The sequence below is a fragment of the Callithrix jacchus genome, chromosome 15 (genome assembly GCF_049354715.1).
Source record: "Callithrix jacchus isolate 240 chromosome 15, calJac240_pri, whole genome shotgun sequence".
NCBI classification, from domain to species: domain Eukaryota; kingdom Metazoa; phylum Chordata; class Mammalia; order Primates; family Cebidae; genus Callithrix; species Callithrix jacchus.
The window spans coordinates 75,008,957-75,032,225 of NC_133516.1; the positions used below are offsets into that span (position 1 = coordinate 75,008,957).

The following is a 23,269-nucleotide window of genomic DNA, read 5'->3' on the forward strand; positions in this document are numbered from 1 at the left end:
CAGAAACAACAAAGAGGTGGCCGGGCATGGTGGCTCACACCTATAATCCCAGTACTTTGGGAGGTCGAGGTGGGTGGATCACCTGAGGTTGGGAGTTTGAGACCAGCCTGACCAACATGGAGAAACCCATCTCTACTGAAAATACAAAATTAGCTAGGCATTGGTGGGTGCCTGTAAATCCTAGCTACTCAGGAGGCTAAGGCAGAAGAATCGCTTGGACCCAGGAGGCGGAGGTTGGAGCTGAGATCGCACCGTTGCCCTCCAGCCTTGTCAACAAGAGCAAAACTCTGTCTCAAAAACAAAACAAAAAAACCGAAGAAATGAAAATGTATAGGATTGGCAATCAGGAGATGCATGCTTCCCACTCTTTCCATTGATTCATCGATTGATTGATCAATTGATGTCATTTAATACAGTGTAAGGTTCCTGGGGGGCTAAGAGTATGAGATCTGGATTGTGTGACCTTGTGCCAGTAACTTAGCCTTTCTGAGTCTTGATTTCTTTATCTGTGATATTGGGGAAGTGGTGCGACAGGGAGGCTTCTTGGAAAAAGTGATATCTAAGAAGATGCAGAAAGGAATGGCTACGAGTCACCCCAGGGTGGAAGGGAGAACATAGCACGTGCAAAGGCCCAAACAGCCGCCAGACTTTCATAGGATTCCCGTTGATACAGCTGTGTGTGCATGTGTGTGTTGGCATGTACTGTAGAGAGGGACCTGACAAGGCAGCCCTCAATAAATGTCAGTTGGTTTGAATGGCTGCACCCTGTGCTGCTGGGCTCAGCACCTATATCCTCATACAGCCTCCACAACCATCCTGCGGCACAGGTCCTCTCATTATCCCCATCTTCCATATCAGGAAATTGAGGTTCCTGATATGAATAACTTGCTCACAACTGCCTTGCTGTATCAGGAGAGCTAGAGGTGAAGAAGGTCTTCCCAGATTTATTTAGGTTGCAGCAATGTCAAGAGAGATGGCTGTTTGTAAATATCTCTGACAGGTCTCACTTTGATTGTACATCCCCATGAAATGTCAGTTCTAGGAGGGCAGAGGCTGCTCCTGGCAGAATACCTGGACCCTGCCTGGCATATTGCTGGTGCACAGTGGGGTTTGTTGGGATGTTGGGTGGTTGACCCAAGGCCTCTGGGTAGCCATGGAATGAGTCTGGAAGAGTCTAGTGCCTTCATTTCCCAGATATCTTCTGATTTTCCAAGGTGGACCTACAAGTCAAGGCAGAACTGGACATGGGGCTCAAGACAAAACCCAAATGTTCCAGAAAAGGAGGCCGGGACACGTGGCTAGAGTCAATCCCTGAGGGGCACGCAGCACTCTTGCAACCTGGCTGCTGAGTGCAGTGTTTTGATTCATCTTCAGCCCACCCCAACCACCAGTCATCCCGGATGCTCTAACAGAGCCAAACCCCACAGTTACCCAGATACTGCAGAGGTTCACATCTTTGCTCCTGCTGTTCCCACTATGTGGGGTGCTCGTTCATACGTGGCCAGTTTCACAGCTTCTCACACTGCCCACCTCCAGTGGCTTTCTCTCTCTTTCCTTTCCTTTTGGCTAGAAACATAAAGAAGAAATCCTGATTACATTCTTATTGGACACAAATGTAAACATATCAGAAGTTGTAGAGTAAAAAATAATTGCAGGTATAATATGTTGAGATTTAAAAAAAAAAGTAAACAAATTCCACCTTTCCCATCCCACACTTGCTTCCAGAGAGAATGTGATTGACTGGGCATAGATTTCTCTTGCTTTTGTTTACAGGCATGGGTACCTGTGAGCATCTTTAAAAACTAACACAGTGGGCTTATTTTGTATGTATTGCTTACCAACTAATGTTTTTCTTTTTCTATTTATTTATTTATTTATTTAGAGATGGAGTCTCACTCTATTGCCTAGGCTAGAGTGCAGTGGTGCAATCTCGGCTCACTGCAACTTCTGCCACTTGGGTTCAAACAATTCTCCTGCCTAAGCCTCCTGAGTAGCTGGGATGACAGGCACTTGCCACTGTGCCGGGCTAATTTTTATATTTTTAGTAGTGACAGGGTTTCACCATGTTGGCCAGACTGGTCTTGAACCCTTGACCTTATGATCCACCTGCCTTGGCCTCCCAAAGTACTGGGATTACAGTCGTGAGCCACTGCATCTGGCCTCTTTTTATTTATTTTTATTTCATTTTTTGAGACAGAGTCTCACTCTGTTGCCCAGGGTGGATTTCAGTGGTGACATCTTAGCTCACTGCAACCTCTGCCTCCTGGATTCAAGTGATTCTCGTGCCTCAGCCTCCCTAGTAGCTGGGACTACGGGTGTGTGCCACCACACCTGGCTAATTTTTTTGTATTTTTGGTAGAGACAGGGTTTTGCCATGTTTCCCAGGCTAGTCTTGAACTCCTGAGCTCAAGCAATCCTCCTGCCTCAGCCTCCTGAAGTGTTGGGATTACAGGTGTGAGCCACTGCACCTGGCCTATATATGTTTTTTTAAATTCTTTATTTGGCCTGGACAGATAATGTTTTCCCATTTAGTTATATCCAAGAGTTTTTTCTTTGTCCATATACATTTCTCCTCCCTTACCTGCCCTGGCTCTCCCCGCTCCCCAGGGAAGAGTATTGAAACTTCTGTGGACATATGGTTTTATTTCTCTTGAATATATATACCTAGCCGTGGAATTGCTGGGTATATGGTAACGCTGTATTTAACATTTTGAAGAACTGTCAAACTGTTTCCAAAATGGTTGTAGTGTTTTACAATCCCACCAGCAGTGCATGAGGGTTCCAGTTTCTCCACATCCTCATCAACACTTGTTATTATCCATTTTTTTATTATTGCCATCCTAAGCGGGTATGAATTGCTATCTCACTGTGACTTTGATTTGCATTTCTCTGATGGCTAATGATATTGTCCATTCTTTCATGTGCTTATTGGCCATTTGTATATTTTCTTTGGAGAAATGCATATTTGGTTTTTATCCTTTTGTAAATTGGGTTACATGTCTCTTCATTATTGAGTTGTAAGAGTTCTTTATATATTCTGAATTCAGTCCCTTATTCAGCTATGATTTTTAAATATTTTTTTGCCCATTCTGTGGGTTTTCTTTTCACTTTCCTGATGGTGTTCTTTGAAGTACCAGGTTTTAATTTTGGAGAAGTTCAACTTATCTATTTTTCTTGGGTTGCCTGTGCTTTTGATGTCATACCTAAGAAACATTTGACTAATGCAAGGTCATGAAGACTTCACCTATATATGCTTTTTTTTTTTTAATGGAGTTTCACTCTTTCACCCAGGCTGGAGTGCAGTGGTGTGATCTCAGCTCACTGCAACCTCTGCCTTCTCGTTTCAAGTGATTCTCCTACCTCAGCCTCCCAAGTAGCTTGGATTACAGGTGCCTGCCACCATGCCTAGCTAATTTTTGTATTTTTAGTAGAGACAGCGTTCCACCATGTTGGCTAGGCTGGTCTCGAACTCATGACATTATGATCCACCCACCTCAGCCTCCCAGAATGCTGGGATTACAGGTGTGAGCCACTACACCAGCTGTATGCCTATATATTCTTATAAGAGTTTTATAGTTTTAGCTCTTAGACTTAGAACTTTGATCCATTTTGAGTTGATGTTTGTATGTGGTATGAGGTAGGGGTCTAGCTTCATTTTTTGCATATGGAAATCTTGTTGTCCCAGCACCACGAGTTGAAAAGACTCTTCTTCCTGATTAAATTGTCTTGACACTCTTGTCAAAAATCAATTTACTATAAATGTAAGCATTTTTCTATATTCTCTATTCTAGTCCATTCATCTATATGTCTATCCTTATACCAGTATTGCTGTCTGTACTGTCTTGACTACTATAGCTTTGTAGTAAGTTTTGAAATTAGTAAGTACAAGTCCTTCAACTGTGTCCTTCTTTTTTTGAGACAGTTTCTTGCTCTGTCACCCAGGCTGGTGTGCAGTGTCATGATCACAGCTCACTGTAGCCTTGACCTCCTGGGCTCAAGCAATCCTTCCAATACCTACCTAATTTTTAAATAAAATTTTTTTTTCTTTCTTTCTTCTTTTTTCTTTTTTAAACAACTTGGTCTGGCTATGTTACCCAGGCTGGTCTCAAACTCCTGGGCTCAAGTAATCCTCCCACCTTGGCCTGCCAAAGTGCTGGGATTACAGGTGTGAGCCACTGTGCCCAGCCTTTCTGTCTTTTTCTAGATTATTTTGGCTATTCCGGATCTCCCTATGAATTTTAGGATTAGCTTGTTAGTTTCTGCAAAAAGGAAGCTGAGATTTTGATGGACTTTTTATTGACTCTGTAGATCACTTGGGGAGTTTTGCCATCTTAGTAATATTAAGTATGGAACCTGATTTCCTTTTTGCTGGGGCTGCTGCTCAATCAGCTTGCCTAGTCATTGAGTCTTCTGAGTAGGCATTCTGAGACCTATCTATCAAGCCGCACAGATGAAAATCTAGGGATGTAAGCACCTCTATTCCTTGTGGAAGAAAGTAACACAGTATACTATGGTGTCTGATTTAAGGCTCAGATAAGACATTTAACTCCTGAATTTGTGAAATAGGAGTGCATTTGGTGCTGGTCACACATATGACAGATCTGGCTTTGCGTCATGCTGAGGATGGGATAGAGATCTCTGATACTCCCATAACCCCTTGCTTCATGCCTTGAGAAGTGTGGTGGGAACTGGGAGCCCCCACTGCCCTGGAGGCACCAGGTGGTGGTAGGAGAATTGGAGCCAGGCTCCATTTTAACTTGTTTTATCTGTTGGGCAAAGGGATAGGATTTCGTTTGAGGAAAGAGTTCTGCTACTAAAACAATCTTTGCTCCTCCCCACCAATTCACTCACATCATAGTTTGAAGAATGGAATAAAAATAAAAAGGGAATAATATCACATATTAGAAGTTTAGTTTAGGCCAGGTGCAGTGGCTCACGCCTGTAATCCCAGCACTTTGGGAGGCTGAGGTGAGAGCATTGCCTCAGGCCAGGAGTTTGCAGCCTGGGCAGCAAAGCGAGACTATTTCAATTAGGTGGGGTGCAGTGGCTCACACCTGCAATCCCAGCATTTTGGGAGGCCAAGGCAGGCAGATCACAAGGTCAGGAGTTGGAGATCAGCCTGGCTAACATGGTGGAACCCCATCTCTACTAAAAAAATACAAAAATTAGCTGAGCATGGTAGAGTGCGCCTGTAATCCCAGCTACTCAGGAGGCTGAGGCAGGAGAATTGCTTGAACCTGGGAGGTGGAGATTGCAGTGAGCTGAGATTGCACCATTGCACTCCAGCCTGGGTGACAGAGCAAGACTCCATCTCAAAAAAAAAAAAAAAAAAAAAAAATTAGTTGACTGTGGTGTGGTGGCACATGTCTGTAGTCCCAGATACTTGGGAGGCTAAGGTGGGAGGATAGTTTGAGCCCAGTTGTTTGAGGCTACAATGAGCCGTGATCACACTACTGCACTCTAGCTTGGCGACAGGGCAAGACCCTGTCTCAAGAGAAAAAAAGGCTTAGTTTACACCCCGACATGTACTTATGTGTTCCAGATGTAATGCTCTGGCACAGCACAAATACGTGATTTTATTTTCAAGAAAGAAGAAATAAAAAATGAAGCGCCTATATTTGTATCACTTGGAATCTTGTTCTCCAACTTAAAGAACAACCTGGGAAACTACACTTGAAACTTCAAATTCATTTATACCTCAACTCAGCTGGGGAGAGGAGCTCCCATTTTAAACAAACAATACGTGTGTGTGTGTGAGAGAGAGAGAGAGAGAGAGAGAGAGCGAGCGAGCGAGACAGATTAGCGTTATTTATGGCAGTTTCAAAAAGCAATTTTAAAAAGCACTAATTTGGACTGAGTTTTTAGTTTTTTTCTGGGAGGGGAGGAAGTTATATGCAATAGAAAATATATTTTGAGGTCTTAAATCTCAGATCTTTTGCTTAGCAGATTCCCTTAAGTTGTTGGAACAGGAGGTTCATAGGGATTTTGTTTCCATCCTTTAGTGAGAGGCGTGTGTGCCACGTGTGTGCACATGGAAAGTTAGGAGAAAAACACAGTGATACAACCTAACCCCAAAACAAGGAAGCATGTTATACAGTTGAGTTTGGGTGCTTCAGCTCTTGCCCAGTCTCAGAAGGTACAGCTTGGCTGACCTTGTGTGACCTCTCTCCATGACACATCTCCCAAGGGGGTGGGGAGGGCTGTTTCTCTCAAGCATGGCTTTGGTTTTATAAAAGCTCTGTGCAGTCGTGCAAACTCAAATGGTTTTCTGAACAAATCTCTCACATTTCATGTGTTTTGGGCTGGGCAGGGCTTCGCTAATCCTTGGCCAGCATTGTGAGTCAGAAATTATTTAAATGACTGCCTGAGTCCTTTTGAGGAGAGAAAGTTGGCAAGTTAATTTGGGGAGGTGCAGGGACTCTTAAACAGCACTGCAGTAAGTGAGCGGCAGCGCTGATGAATGCGTTAGAAGCTCTATTTTATTGTGATAATAAATGGTAGTGAAGAAGATGAACATATTACCTTACATATTACCTTTTAGAGTGAGGTAAGACTGGTGATGCTACCAGATTTTATTGAGCATTTATTATGTGGTGGAGTATGGTGGCTTCTCCTATGTTTTTGACTGTTACCTATTGTAAAAAATAGACTGCAACCTGGTAACCTGATGTGTGTGTGTGTGTGTGGTGTGTGTGTGCGTGCGCGCGCGCGTGCATGCATGCACGCACGTGCACATATCTGAATTGTTTGATGAAATGATAGTTACCTTATGCCTATCTGGTGTCCTCTGGGCTCAAGAGATCCTCTTGCCTTGGGCTCTAGAGTAACTGGCACTATAGGTGCATCCCACCATACCAGCTAATTTTAAAACTTTTTTCTAGATACTGGATCTCACTATGTTATCCAGGCTGGTTTCAAACTCCTGGGCTCAAGTGATTCTCTGGTCTCAGCCTCCCAATGCACTGGGATTATAGGTGCACCTTGCCTAAAGTTGCATTTGAAAACAAATATATCTATTATGATGGCTTTGATCAATGTACAGACAAATGTTATTCTTTTCTGGGTTGCTGTATTTTGTGGGTTTTTGTTTTTTGTTTTGAGAGAGAGTTTTGCTTGTCACCCAGACTGGACTACAATGGCATGATCTCGGCTCACCGCAACCTCCACTTCCTGGATTCAAGCAATTCTCCTGCCTCAGCCTCTAGAGTAGCTGGGATTACAGGCATGTGCCACCATGCCCAACTAATTTTTTGTATTTTTAGTAGAGATGGGGTTTCTCTATGTTGGCCAGGCTGGTCTTGAACTCCCAACCTCAGGTGATCCAGCTGTCTCGAACTCCCAAAGTGGGGTTTTTTTAAAATCTTGGCACACTGCAACCTCTGCTTCCCAGGTTCAAGTGATTCTCCTGCTCAGCTTCTCAAGTAGCTGGGACCACAGGTGTGTGCCACCACGCCTGGCTAATTTCCTTTTTTGTTTGTATTTTTAGTAGAGATAGGGTTTCACCATCTTGGCCGGGGTGGTCTCGAACTCCTGACCTCATGATCCCCCAGTCTCAGCCTCCCAAAGTGCTGGGATTATAGGCATGAGCCACTGTGCCCAGCCTTTAATATATTTTTATTCTTCTGGTGACTTGAAATTTCAGGCACATACAGGTCCTAACAGACAATTTCTACTGGAAAATCACTTATTTTGGGAGTGTTAGGGTTTGGAGAGAAACAGAACCAATAGGAAGTATGTCAATCAATCACTTATCTATCTATTGAGACATTGATTTTAAGGAATTAGCTCATGTGATTGCGGTGGCTGGGTGAGTCCAAAATCTGCAAGGTAGGCCGGAGACCCAGGGAAGAGTTGCAGTGACTCCAAAGGTGATCTGGGCAGAATTCTCTCCTACTCAGGGAGGTCAGTCTTTTTCTATTAAGGTTTTTAGCTGATTTGATAAAGCCCACCACATTATGGAGAATAATCTGCATTACTCTAAGTCCACTGATTTAAATGTTAATATCTAAAAAATACCTTCACAGAAACGTCTAGAATGTTTGACCAAATAGCCTGGTCACCGTGGTCTAGCCAAGTTGACACATGAAATTAATCACCACAGTGGCTAAGATACTGTTTGAGGGTGTTCAGAAGAAAGAAAAAAAAGGCAAAAGGCCAGATGCCGTGGCTCAGCCCTGTAATCCCAGCACTTTGGGATGCTGAGGCGGGCAGATCACTTAAGGTCAGGAATTTGAGATCAGCCTGGCCAACGTGGTGAAACCGCGTCTCTGCTAAAAATACAAAAAATCAGCCAGGCATGGTGGGGGGTGCCTGCAATCCCAGCTACTCAGGAGGTTGAGGCAGGCGAATCGCTTGAACCTAGGAGGTGTAGGTTGCAGTGAGCCAAGATGATGCCACTGCACCAGCCTGGGGTGACAGAGTGGAAAATAAAAAAAAAAAAGAAAGGAAAAAGGCAGTGGTTGGAAGTGGGAGTGTACTGTTGGTATAGGAGAACATTTTGGAAAGAACTCTCTCCCCTTTGATTGACTGCAAAATAAGTCCCTCCCTTGTTCTCTTACCATTACAGGTGGACAGCATAGGTTGGCAGATTAGCAGTGGGGGTGCAGAGTTTCTTGTTCTGATTGAAAGGATTTTTTCTTACATTTTAGAGTTTTGTTTGTTTGTTTGTTTTTGAGAGAGAGTCTCACTGTGTTGAGACCAGGAGTCTGGTCTCAAACTCCTGGCCTCAAGTGATCTTCCTGCCTCAGCCTCCTGAGTAGCTGGGATTACAGGTGTGAGCAACTGTGTACAGCTCTTAGATTTCATTTTAAGACTGAAGACCTGAGAGTTCATGAGCCTAAGTAATGCCATCTATCTATAGCAAATTGGTGCATGCTCCGTAGATAGCTGTGGGGGGCTGTGTGTGTTAATGCAGCATTTGTGACTCAGCCATAATGTAGATGACCTTGCCTCTCCTGTTCCACAAGCTACCACATAGCTGTGGTGGGTCAGTGGCTACAGAAACTATTGGTATTTGGGGCTGTCTGGGAGGGAACTCAGCCTGTATGAGAACATGATACTCAGAAGACATTAAATATTTATTTATTTAGAGACGGAGTTTCACTCTTGTTAACCCAGGCTGGAGTGCAATGGCGTGATCTTGGCTCACCGCAACCTCTGCCTCCTGGGTTCAAGCAATTCTCCTGCCTCAGCCTCCCGAGTGGCTGGGACTACAGGTGCATGACACCATGCCACCATGCCCAGCTAATTTTTGTATTTTTAGTAGAGACAGGGTTTCACCATGTTGACCAGGATGGTCTTGATCTCTTGACCTCGTGATCCACCCGCCTCCGCCTTCCAAAGTGCTGCACCCGGCCTAAATATTTATTATAGTTTTTATTTTATTTTATTTTTATTGGGGTATAATTAACATACCATAAAATTGACTCTTGAAGTATCCAGTCAGTCTTTTAGCACATTTGTAAGGTGGTGCAAATATTACCACTAGTTCCAGAATATATCATCCTAAAATACAAATTTTCTTTTGCAAGTAATTTCTTTGATTGAGTCTCACTCTATTGCCCAGGCTGAAGTGCAGTGGCACAATCTTGGCTCACTGCAACCTCCGCCTCCCAGGCTCAAGTGATTCTCCTGCCTCATCCTCCCTAGTAGCTAGGACTAAGGTGCACACCAGCTGGTCTCGAACTCCTGACCTCAAGTGATTGGCCCACCTCAGCCTCCGAAAATGCTGGTATTACAGGCGTGAGCCACTGCACCCGGCCTTTTGCAAGTAATTTCAACATTTAAGAATATGACCTTCTGGATCAGTCCCATCAGCAAATAAACATGCAGTTATTTCTTCCAAGTTAAAAATGACAGAACCCTCTCTCCACCCTACTTCTCCCTCTAGTTATACACCTGTTTCTCTTCAGATTAGAGCAAAACTTGAAAGAATTGTCTGGACTTGCTAACTCTAATTTTTTGCCTTCCATTGTCTCTCAAAAAAAATTGTGATAAGACACACATACGGGAGGCTGAGGAAGGAGAATTGCCTGAACCCAGGAGGCGGAGGTTGCGGTGAGCCAAGATCGCGCCATTGCACTCCAGCCTGGGTAACAAGAGCAAAATTCCGTCTCAAAAAAAAAAATAAATAAATAAAAGGCACACATAAAGCAAAATGTACTGTGTTGACTATTTCTAAGTTTTCAGGTCAGTAGTGTTGTGTATACTGACATTGTTGTGCAACCAATCTGCAGAGCTTTTAACTTGTAAAACTGAAACGCTGTACCCATTAAACAGTAACCCCCATTCCCTCCTGTCCCCAGCCCCTGGCGACCGCCATTCTACTTTCTATCTCTGGATTTGACTGCTCTAGATATATCATATAAGTGGAATCATGCAGTATTTGTCCTTTTGTGCCTGGCTTATTTTACTCAGCATGATGTCCTCAAGGTTCATCCATGTTGTAACACGTGTCAGAATTTCCTTCCTTTAGGCAGGGCATTGTGGCTCATGTCTGTAATCCCAGCACTGAGGAGGCAGGGGTTCAAAACCGGCAACACGGTGATACCCCATCTACAAAAAATACAATTTGTTGGGCATGGTGGCATGTACCTGTAATCTCAGTACTCAGGGGCTGAGGTGGGAGGATCACTTGAGCCAGGGAGGTTGAGGCTGCAGTGAGCTGTGATCATGCCACTGCCTTCCAGCCTGGATAACAGAGGGAAACTTTGTCAGAAAGAAAGAAAGAAAGAAAGAAAGAAAGAGAGAGAGAGAGAGAGAGAGAGAGAGAGGGAGGGAGGGAGGGAGGGAGGGAGGGAGGGAGGGAGGGAGGAAGGAAAAGAAAAGAAAAGAAAAGAAAAGAAAAGGAAAGGAAAAGAAAGGAAAAGAAAGAGAAATTTCCTTCTTGGTTTTTGGTTTTCTGTTTTCTTTTTGAGAAGGGGTCTCACTCTGTCACTGATTGCTGCAGTGGCACAATCACAGCTCACTGCAGCCTCTGCCTCCCAGGCTCAAGCAATCCTCTGACCTCAGCTTCTGGGGTAGCTGGGACCACAGGCGTGCACCACTATGTCGGACTAATTTTTTGTATTTTTGTTAGAGGCAGGGTTTTGCCATGTTGCCCAGGCTGGTCTCGAGCTCCTGGGCTCAGGTGATTCACCTGCCTTGGCCTCCCAAAGTGCTGGGATTAAGGTATGAGCCAGCATACCAGGCATAGAATTTCCTTCCTTTTTAAGGCTGAATATTATTCAATTGTATGCATATACCACATTTTGTTCAACCATTGATCTGTCATGGACACTGGGTTGCTTCCACCTTTTGGCTATTGTGAGTAATGCTGCTATCCCATTCTCTTTTGAGCCTCTCATTTCAGGCAGGCTTGGCTCCCGCTCCGCTCTCCCCAAACAGCTCTTCCCGAGGTCTCCAGCAAGTGCCTAGTTGCTCATCCCAATGTCCTGTTCTCTGGGGCTATCCTCCCTGGCTGCTAGCAATGTTTGATGGAGTTGCTCATCTTCTCTTCCTTGAAGACTTTTCTTACCTGGCTTCCTAAATGCCTCCCCCTCCTGATCTTCTTCCCACATCTCTGCTAAGGAGCACCCCAGCCTCCTGGTTGCTCAGGCCCAACACCTGGGGATCATATTTGACTCTTGCATCTCTCTTCCCCACACTTGTCAAAAGACCCCACCACACATTTTCTCAAATGTATCTGTAGTGTGGCCGCTGCTCCCCTCCTGCTCCTACCACCCTCCAGGTCATTCTCCCCTCCCACCTGAATGACTGTGGCCCCCCCACTCTGTCCTTACCTCCTTTCAGCTTGTTCTCAACTCAGACCCAAAGGGAACCCTCTGAAGGGTTGGCTACTTCTCTGCTCAAAGCCCTTAAATAGTTCTCATTTCACTGCCACAAAAGCCAAACACTTAGGGTGCTACAAGGCCACATGCGATCTGGCCGCATTTCCTCTCGGACTCTTAGTTTGCTCTTCCCCCTCATGACCCCACTCCAGCCACATCCATGCTGTTCCCTGTGTGGGTGCCTCAGGGCCTTTGCACCTGCTATTCCCACTGCCCAAATGCCCCTCTCCCAATGTCTGCCGAGCTTGGTCTCTCATTTCCTTCAGCCTTCCCTGGTCATCGGATCTAAACTGTTACCACTACATCCCAACTTCCCCTCTGCCTTCATTGCTTTTTCTCCTTACACTATCGATAGCCAATATAAGGTGTATTTTGCTCATTTATCTTGATTGTCATCTGCCTCCCCCAATAGAACGTAAATTCCATGAGGGATTTTCCTTCTGCTGTGTTCCCTGTCATAACACCAGCACCTTGCCCGGCACAGACAATAAATATTTGTTGAACCTGTAAAGAAAAGTTTGGTAAACAGATTAAAAGCCATTTATGTTTCTTCTATTATGATATAATTCTTGCCTATCTTTTTCTTACCCGTGAATTATTACATATGTGTATGTATATGTATGTGTGTGTTTGGGGAGTGTGTGTGTGTGTGTGTTTAGGCAGAGAGAGAGTAAAAGTGAGTCCTGGTGTTCCCACCAGATATTCCTGCTTGTTAAACAGCGACATAGTGTTTTGCTGAGTGGCTGAAGCCACTTTATTTAACCTTGTTTTGCTCAGTACTATTGGGCAGCTTCCAATCTTTTGCTGTTGTAGATTACGCAGCATCTGTGCTGGGCACTTGCCCTGCTTCCTTCCCTCTTCCCTGAAAGGCTCCCCCATGCTCCTGAGCCCAGCCTGAGCCCCAGTGGGGGCTGTGGCTCAGGCTGGTCCCATCATGGTTCCCTCCCGCTGGCTGTGGTGGCGGTTCCAGGGCTAGACACAAGCCAGCCATGCCAGGCTGTGGGCTTCCTCGAGGTCATCCTAACCCACTCAGAAATGGCAGAGAAGGTGCTTAAAGGCACTCACCCGGTGCTAGAGCAGTGAAGACTGGCCCAGCGTGTGGAGTGGTGACAGTCGAGGGGACTGGGGGCACATAGTCTTTGGATCTGGTCACATGACTGTTGGAGCTGCTCTGGGGACCTTCCTACAAATCCCCTTTCTCACCCATCTAGATGGAGTCTAGAATGACCCAGTTCAGCGGAGCATCCCCACCCCACTCTCCTTTTTCAGTTGGTCTTTAGTCCAGAGCAAGGAAAACTGTTGAAACCCTCCTGAAGGCATTATTCAGGACAGAAAATGCTTGTAGGCAGAACAGCACCTTGCTTGTGTCACAACCAGAGTACCAATTTAAATCTGAACCTCTGGGGGCTCAGATGCTGATGCTGCCACCTGAGAAGGAGGACCTGTCTCACCTCAGTTTCTTTGTCTGTAAAATGGGGATGCAAATAATTATACCCCACCTCAGGGAGTTGTTTTCAGGACTAAATGAGTTAATAAAAATTCTTAGAGTGGTGAGTAACACAGGATGAGAGCGTGCTCACTGAGAGTTAGCTGTGGTGGCTGCCAGAACCCTAAAAGTGTCACAGGAGTTAAACATGGAGGTACCACATAGTCCAGAATTCCACATCCGGGTATATACCCAAAGAATGAAGGCAGAGACCCAGCAATTCTACATCCGGGTATATACCCAAAGAATGAAGGCAGAGACCCAGCAATTCTACATCCGGGTATATACCCAAAGAATGAAGGCAGAGACCCAGCAATTCTACATCCGGGTATATACCCAAAGAATGAAGGCAGAGACCCAGCAATTCTACATCCGGGTATATACCCAAAGAATGAAGGCAGAGACCCAGCAATTCTACATCCGGGTATATACCCAAAGAATGAAGGCAGAGACCCAGCAATTCTACATCCGGGTATATACCCAAAGAATGAAGGCAGAGACCCAGCAATTCTACATCCGGGTATATACCCAAAGAATGAAGGCAGAGACCCAGCAATTCTACATCCGGGTATATACCCAAAGAATGAAAGCAGAGACCCAAACATACTGGCGTTTCCCATGTTCACAGCAGTGTTATTCACAATAGCCAAAAGGTAGAAATAACCCAAATGTCTATTGACGAATGGATTAACAAAATGCAATATGTGCATACAATGGAATATTATTTACCTTTAAAAAGGAAGGAATTTCTGGTTGAGTGGGTGGCTCACACCTATAATCCTGGTACTTTGGGAGGCCAAGATGGGAGGATCTCTTGAGCCCAGGAGTGTAAGGTTGCAGTGAGCTAAGATTGTGCCACTGCACTCTAGCCTGGGTGACAAGGCCAGACCCCACTGCCAAAAAAAAAAAAAAAGGAAGGAATGTTTGACACATGCTATGACATGACTGAGCCATGAAAGCATTATGCTACATGAGAAAAGCCAGTCACAAAAGTACACTCACAGGGGGTACCTAGAGTAGCAAGCTTAGAGAGAGAAATGATTGCTACAGTAGGGGCTGGGTGAGGGCAGGTGCAGGAGGAGTTACTGCTGAATGGATAGACAGTTTCTGTTTAGGAGGAGGGCAGAGTTCTGGAAAAGGATAATGGTGAGAGTTGTACAACATGGTGCACGTGCTTGATGCCACTGAACTGTACACTTGAAAATGGTGACAGTGGTATGTTTTATATTTTACCACAAAAAAAAAAAAAAAGTGGAAGAGGAGTTGGATTGTGCTACAGCGACTCTCCTGGACTTTTTCTCTACAGATTGAAGTTACATCAAAATGTAGCACAATGAAAAAACAGGCGTAGGTCAAAAAATAAGCGGTGGTGGTGTGTGCCTGTGTGTGTGTGTGTTGGGGGCGGGCAGAGGCTGCTAAACTACCCACAAGACACCAGAGGCTCCCTGTGAGGTCTGACACTGCAGGAAGAGAGGGAGGAGATGAGGGAAAGGTGAGCCTGCACAGAGTTTTCTCAGTGACCCTGTGGGCAGGGCAGTCAGGACCCTGGGTCACATGGGCCCAGCCCAGGACCAGAGCCCATGTGAGTCACAGCTCCACTCCCTGAAAACAAAGGGATATGCCAGGGAGGGGCTGAGCTGTGACTCAGAGGCTGCTGCCGCTGTGAGCTTCCTCCAGGAACCCCATCTTTTCCAGTCCCTGATTCTGACTCCTACTGTGGGGCTGGGGACAGGTGTACCCACTTCCTGGGCAGGTTCTCTCCTGCAGAACCTAGAGTTTTTTGCAGCTCTTTTTTGAGAACAAGTAGCAGCAGCTACACTGTTTAAGCGCTTGCTGCACACAGGCCCTGGGCTAAGTTCTTTTGTTTTTTTTTAGACAGAATCTCGGCTCCGTTGCCTAGGCTGGAGTCTATGGCACAGTCATGGCTCACTGCAGCCTTAACGTTCCAGGCTCAAGAGATCCTCCCACCGGGACTGTAGCTGCACGCCACCAAGCCCAGCTAATTGTCAAGTTTTTTTTTTAGAGATGGGTTTTGCTATGTTGCTCCGGCAGATCTTGAACTGCTCAAGTGATCCTTCCACCTTGGCCCCCCAAAGTGCTGGGATTACAGGCATGAGCCACCACACCTGGTCCCTCACTTCATCTTTTTAAAGGCTTAGTGTCACCCCATGAGGCAGTCATTTCAGTCTCACTTTACAGAAGAGGAAATGGGCTTATGGAGGGAAGCAGCTTGCCTGAGGCTGTATGGGTGGCCGATAGCAGAGCCAGACTTGAACCTATCACTGATGAAGGAGCCTGGACTTGTAATCATGCTGTTCACCACCCCCTCCCCCACCCACTCACACACACACATGGGAGAATAGACTCCAAAATGTGACTTATCTTGAGGCCAAGCTTGTCTAACATCTGGGCTGTCGGCTGCATGTGGCCCAGCACAAATTCATAAACTTTAAAAAATCATAAGATTTTTTTTTGCATTTTTTTTAGTACATCATCTACCATTAGTGTATTTTATATGGGGCGCAAGAAAGTTCTCCTTCCAACAAGGTCCAGAGAAGCCAAAAAGTTGGATGCCCTTGCTCTAGGCTTAAAGACAAGGCTTAACATTTTTTCCTTGCGCTTATGAAAAAATTTAGAAAATAGAAGTAATGGATATCTTTTATAGTAAAAAAAGGCATCGTTAAGTATGATTGCATGTGAGCATTTCAAGTTGTTATTTTTATGCATTCTTTTGGGACCTTGAGGGGCAGGTGACATCAAACAAACCCATTGGGTACGAGTATCACTCCTTGTGCTGTACCCTGAGAGCGTCACTGTCTATGACAGTTTTGTCCAATGTATGTAAATCTGTAGTGGAATTTCAAAAAAGACCAGACTGATTTGGAACAAGTTCCCACAAATGTGAAAGTAGACAAAATAGGGGTACTATAGATTGGTCCTTCAGGGAGCAAGTGGTGATAGTAATTTCCATGGCACTCCTTGTTTTTCTGTGTAAAATGTGACATGTCTTATTTTATGGAAAGAAACTTGCTCTTTCAAGGTTTATTTATTTACTTATTTTTGAGGCAGACTCTTGCCCTGTCACCCAGGCTAGAGTGCAATGACATGATCTTGGCTCACTGCAACCTCTGCCTCCTGGGATCAAGCGATTCTCCTGCCTCAGCCTCCTGAGTAGCTGGGACTGCAGGTGTGCACCACCAGGCCCAGCTAATTTTTTCTTATCTTTAGCAGAGATGGGGTTTCACCTTGTTGGCCAGGATGGTCTTGAACTTCTGACCTCATGATCTGCCTGCCTCGACCTCCCAAAGTGCTGGGATTACAGGCATGACCCATTGTGCCTAGCCCTCTTTCAAGATTTTGATTTGAAAGATATTGTGGGAAATATGCAACCTTCCCTTCCTTTGCATCAGCTCTTGGTGAATGTGGCAATGGCGAGGACAGGACTGAAGAGTTAAAGACCAATCAATACAGGGAAAAGGAAAGTCACTTTAGACAATAGATTCAGTTACATCTGAAATTTTATCAGAGTTGCTAACTTGGTGGCAAAACTGACTGACTCATTTAGGTGGCCCCTCCTTAGCTCTCCCTTGTCTGTCTAGTATCGACAGTAAAATCAATGAGAGCAAGAATTAAGCCCCCACTTTATCTGTTACAGTAGGAGGCAATCATTCATTAACTTACTCTATATCACTCAAGTATGTATCAAGTGATAGGATGGCTGGAATTCACTTCACTGGGTGGGGTGTAGAAGAAATAATATTGGAAATGAGTTGACCACTGAAGTTGTATGATGTGTGGCACAGGGGGTATCTTATATTCTTTCGATATTTGTATGATTTAAACTTTTACATTTAAAAAAGTTTGGCCGGGCGCAGCAGCTTATGCCTGTAATCCCAGCACTTTGGGAGGCTGAGGCAGACAGATCACCTGAGGTCAGGAGTTCGAGACCAGCTTGGCCAACATGGCAAAATCCCATCTCTACTAAAAATACAAAAATTAGCTGGGTGTGGTGGCATATGCCTGTAATCCCAGCTACCCAGGAGGCTGAGGCAGGATAATCGCTGGAACCTGGGGGACAGAGGCTGCAGTGAGCCAATATGGTGCCACTGCACTGCAGCCTGAGCGACAGAGCAAGACTCCATCTAAAAAAAAAGTTTAGGCTGGGTGCGGTGGCTCAAGCCTGTAATCCCAGCACTTTGGGGGGCCGAGGCAGGTGGATCATGAGGTCAAGAGATCAAGACCATCCTGGTCAACATAGTGAAACCCTGTCTCTACTAAAAATACAAAAAATTAGCTGGGCATAGTGGCGCATGCCTGTAATCCCAGCTACTCAGGAGGCTGAGGCAGGAGAATTGCCTGAACCCAGGAGGCAGAGGTTGTGGTGAGCCGAGATCGTGCCATTGCACTCCAGCCTGGGTAACAAGAGCGAAACTCCGTCTCAAATAAAATAATTACAAAAAAAGTTTGTGTGGGGGTGTGGGTGTGGGTATGACTTACCCTGGGCCAGGCCCTGTGTTAGATGCTGGGGAGGCCTTGGTGGCCAAGACAGGATCAGACTCTACCCTACCAAAGTCAACAGATAAGACTCACCGAGGAAATAGATAGTAATCAAATAGTCACATGAATGCAAGTAAAATTATAGTTGGGATGAGTGCTGAGAAATTATGAGTAGAAATGCAGAAACCTAGATGGGTGCGGTGGCTCACACCTATAATCCCAGCATTTTGGGAGGCCGAGGCAGGGTAAGCACTTGAGGTCAGGAGTTCAAGACCAGCCTGGCCTCCCCAACATGGGGAAACCCCGTCTCTAATAAAAATACAAAAATTAGCCAGGCAGGGTGGCATGCACAGTTAGTCCCAGCTACTCTGGAGGCTAAGGCAGAGAATTGCTTGAGCCTAGGAGGCGGACTTTGCAGTAAACTGAGATCATGCCATTGCACTCCAGCCTGGGTGACAGCGAAACTCCATTTCAAATTAAAAAAAATGCAGAAACCTGCTGTGTAGACCCCATTTTACCCAGGATCATAACAAGACTAAGTCCTCAGCTGGAGGTACTACCAAGTGGGTAGGTGACAGCCTGCTTGTGTTTATACCTAAAGGAAAAGATGTGGGTATGTAGGCCTGCATAGTGAAGGCCAAGAGGAGCCTTTGTGTTTCGCTGTCTGCTTGAACCATGGAGGGACAGAAGGATTTCAAGGTGGACCAGTTGACTGAATGCCCTTCAATCCCATAGTCTTTGGTGGTGCATCAACCTTATAGAAGACCTTGTGGTACATGTTCAAGATAGCTGAGGCAGGGGGTTGAGACCATGCCCAACATGGGCAACATAGCAACACCCTGTCTCTATAAAACACTAAAAAAAGAATAAGAAAGGATAACCAATTCTGCTTAGAAAAGAAATCCACATTTCTTCTTGCCCTTTCCACTCCTTATCATGCTGTCTGGTCTCATGGATGTTCCAGCTATGTCCCAGTCCCTTTCTTTGCTTGCTTGGCCTCTGAGTCTACTGTTCCTCCTGTCCAGAATGCTTTTGCCCCTTCTCTTAGAGCCAGCTCCATCCCATATCTAGGTTTTGGCTCAAATATTGTAGGGAGGCTCCCCATGATTACTTTTCCCTGCATACTTTCTCCACTGTCATTTTTTACTGGTCTCTTCCCCAGGCTGTGAGCATGGTGACAGGAGGGGCTATGTCTGTTTGTATTTTGTGGCCTCCCTAACTGCCAGCCCATAGAGGCACACAGTGCCCAGCAGATCTAACAAAAAGGTGCTATTACTACCTTGTCCCTATTCAAATTCCTACTTAATCATTTTGCATTTTAGAAGGATTTTGACTCATGAACAATTGTCAAAATGGACTTATGGAAAGTTGTAGAAGCTTTATATAAGGTGGGAGTTTGTGTCCTAAAATTCTCTCACACAGTAGGGATGTGTATTAGAATTCTGTTGGGTTTCAGGGATGAGGTAGAATCAGAGGCTTCTGGAGCATCCTGATAAAGGATTGGGGTGTCAGGGAAGCTGCACCTTCTTCTGGAGGTAACAGAGATTGTTCTTTTTTATGTGCCTGGTTTGCGGTCACAGCTGACAGGACTTTACCCTAAATATACATCCCAGCCATTCCTACTTGACACCATACACAAAAATAATTAAAGATAGCTTGAGAACCTAAATGTGCAAGGCAAATCAATGGAGTTTCTAGAAGATAATAAGAATATCTACATGAGAACAGGCTAGGCATAGGTTTTTAAAGTAAGACACAAAAAGCATAAAGGGGCTGGGCTCAGTAGCCCACACCCATGATCCTAGCACTCTGGGAGGCCAAGGCAGATCACCTGAGGTCAGGAATTCAAGACCAGCCTGGCCAACATAGTGAAACCCCATCTCCACTAAAAATAGAAAAATTAGCCAGGCTTGGTGGTGTGCACCTGTAGTCCCAGCTACTCAGGAGGCCGAGGCAGGAGAATAATTGGAACCAGGGAGGTGGAGGTTGCAGTGAGCCGAGATTGCGCCACTGCACTCCAGCCTGCCAGCCAGAGTGAGAGTAAGACTTTGTCTCAAAAAAAAAAGCGTAAAGGAAAAAGCTTATAAATCAGATTTTATTAAAATTAAGAACTCTTGGCCAGGCATGGTGGCTTATGCCTGTAATCCCAGCACTTTGGGAGGCCAAGGAAGGTGGTTCATGTAGTCAGGAGATCGAGACCATCTTGGCCAACATGGTGAAACCCTGTCCCTACTAAAAATACAGAAATTAGCTGGGTGTGGTGGTGCATGCCTGTAGTCTCAGCTACTCAGGAGGCTGAGGCAGGAGAATTGCTTGAACCTGGGAGGTGGAGGTGGCAGTAAGTAGGAGTGGCATGGTTGCATGCCACTGCACTCCAGCCTGGCAACAAAGCAAGACTGTCCCAAAAAAAACAAAAAACAAACAAACAAACAAAACTCTTTATCAGAAGACACTATTGAGAGAGTGAAAAGGCAAGCTGCAGTCAGGGAAAATATATTTAAAATGCATATGCTCAACAAAGGATTTCTATCCAGCATATATAAAGAACTTCTACAAACCAATAAGAAATAGACAACAAAATTTTATTTACAAAAAAAATTTTTTTGAGATGGGGTCTTACTCTGTCACCCAGGCTGTAGTGCAGTCATATAATCTTGCCTCACTTCAACCTCCACCCTGCTAAGCTCAAACAATCCTCCCACCTTTGTTTCCCGAGTAGCTGGGACGACAGACATGCACTACCACACCCAGCTATTTATTTTTATTTATTTATTTATTTAACTTTTTGCAGAGATTGGGTTTTGCCATGCTGCCCAGGCTGGTCTCGAACTCCTGGGCTCAAGCAATCCACCCACCTTGGCTTCCCAAAGTTCTGGGATTACAGGTGTGAGCCACTGTACCCACCTGACAATCAAATTTTATAGGAATAAAAGACTGGAGCAAGCATAGCACCAAAATGAATATCCAATGGCCACAAAAACATTTGGAAAGATGCTTAACTTCAAGAGTCACCAGATAAATGAAAAATTAACTACAAGAAAATACTGCTATGTACCCACCAGAAAGATTAAAATTAAAAAGACTCACAAAGTGTTGGTGAAGATATGGTGCAACTGGAACTCACATACACTGCTAGTGGGAGTATGAATTGGTACAACCATTTTGGAAAATTGTTTTGATAGCATCTATCCAAACTTACAGATGCCTATCTATGCTGCAGCAAGTCCACCCTTAGATATATACCCAAGAGAAGTGAATGTGTCTGAGCACCAAGACTTGTACACAAATGTTCAGAGCAGCTTTGTTCATAATTACTAAAAAGTGGAAACAATCCAAATGCCCATCAGTAACAATATGGATAAGTAAATTTGGTATATCCAGACAATGGAATACATTCAGCAATGAGAAAGGAGGAACTGCTACTGCATGCCACAATGTGGATAAAACTCCTAACCCAGTTATGAGTGGAAGAAGCCTGAGACAGAGAGTTCATACCATATGATTTTCCATTTATGTACATTTCCGACATAGGCAAATGAATCCATGCCTATGTCGGACAGCAGTTACCTTTAGGTAGGCAATTACCTGGGAAGGAACGTAAGGAAGCCTTCTTTCTGGGAGACAGGAAATGTTTTATATGTTTTGATTTGGTTGCTGGTCACATTGGGGTATAAATATCTAAAAATGTTATTGATTTGTACACTTAAGATTGATGCACTTCGTGGTTGTTGCAGACTACTTTATTGGTGTTTATATTGGGGAAAAATAATGAATAATAAAATAATAAAATGAATAATAATATAATAAAAGAATACATGGAAGTTTTTCTAGAGCCCTTGGAAGAAAGTTGGGGAGATGAAAAAGCCAGAGGCAGGGCAGGCCATAGGGGAAGGTGGGGTGGAGGGCCGGGAAGGGGCAGATGTTTTTCCTGCCATGGAGCTCCTCCCTGCCCTCGCCTACTCACGTGTCCTTCGTCAGGGAGTGCTAGCCGTCACCTGTCCCTGGCACAATCCTTATCTTGAAGACAGCAGGCGCTTGAGAGGGAGGGTGGCCTTTCTTAATTCTGGTACTGTTTAAGGAATGAGTGCATTTATCTGGTATTTGCCCTCCTTGGATTTCCCCGTATGGGAACCTACCTGACAGACAGCTTTGCATAAAGCCAGGGATTAAATGGTGGTGGTGGATAGGGTGGAGGGGACCCAGTGAGGAGGGCAAATCTGCTTGTTTGCCTGGGCACATCATCTGCACCCACACCCTGGGCTGATCCTCAACAAAAAATCCTCAAAGCCTGTTCCTCTCAATGGCCTGGGGCAGCCTCATCAGTCTGCTGGGGCAGATCTCCAAGCTGGATGGGCCATGGTGTCCTGGGGGTGGTTTGTGCTCTAGATGGTCTCTGGCTCCCTTCTGGGGTGCTCCTGCTGGGTCTTTCTGCCAGGAGAAGGATGAGCCTCAATTCCAGGCCTGCATGCTGGCTGCCTTGGGGCAGCCCACATGCCCTGGTTGTGGATCTCCACACAAGTAAGTGGTGAATTTTAATTATGTCTCTGTGTCCTGCCATGTTCCATAAAAGCTTTAAGCCACTTTAGAGAAGATGAGGAAAGGGTAGGGGTTAAGAGTGTAGGCTCTCGCTGGGTGCAGTGGCTCACGCCTGTCATTCCAGCACTTTGGAAGGCCGAAGTGGGTGGATCACTTGAGGTCAGGAATTCGAAGGCAGCCTGACCAACATGGTGAAACCCCATCTCTACTAAAAATACAAAAATTAGCCAGGTGACGTGGTGAGCACCTGTAATCCCAGCTACTCAGGAGGCTGAGACAGAATTGCTTGAACCCAGGAGATGGAGGTTGCAGTGAGCCAAGATCGCGCCACTGCACTCCAGCCTGGGTGACAGAATGAGACTGGTCTATAAAAAAAGAAAAAAAAAATGTAGGCTCTGGAGGCAGAATGCCCAGGTATGAGGTTGGACCAGCTAATGTGTAGGCACTGCAGGAGGTGAGCGTGAGAGGCACAAGAACAAGGAACAGCACACTTGGGCACTGTGTGCCTCAGTTTCTTTATTGGATAATCGATAATAAATTAGGGATAAATCTGGACAACACAAGAATAGTAACAGTATCACCCTTGGGGTTGTTGTGTGTCTTTGGTCTGGTAATTACCATAAAGCACTTAGAAGAGTGCCTGGCATACAGTTGGCACTCAATAGATGTTAATACATGTTGGTGGTAGTGGCGATGGTAAAGGGTGGGTTTTTGTTTTTCTTTTTGTGGTGAAGTCTCACTCTGTGACCCAGGCTGGCATGCAGTGGCATGATCTTGGCTCAATGCAACTTTGCCTCCCCAGTTCAAGTAATTCTCCATCTCAGCCTCCCAAGTAGCTGGGATTACAGGTGCCCACCATCACACCCAGCTACATTTTTTTTTCCTTTTTATTTTTATGCTTAACTAGTGTGCTAATACTTTT

At 45.2% G+C, this 23,269-nt stretch overlaps 1 protein-coding gene across 13 annotated transcripts in view; it reads left to right on the forward strand.

Annotated features, from left to right (window-relative positions):
- The window catches only part of ARHGEF3 (Rho guanine nucleotide exchange factor 3), a 348,474-nt gene that overhangs the window by 4,739 nt on the left and 320,466 nt on the right, over nucleotides 1-23,269 (forward strand). The gene's annotated exons all lie outside the window — the stretch shown is intronic.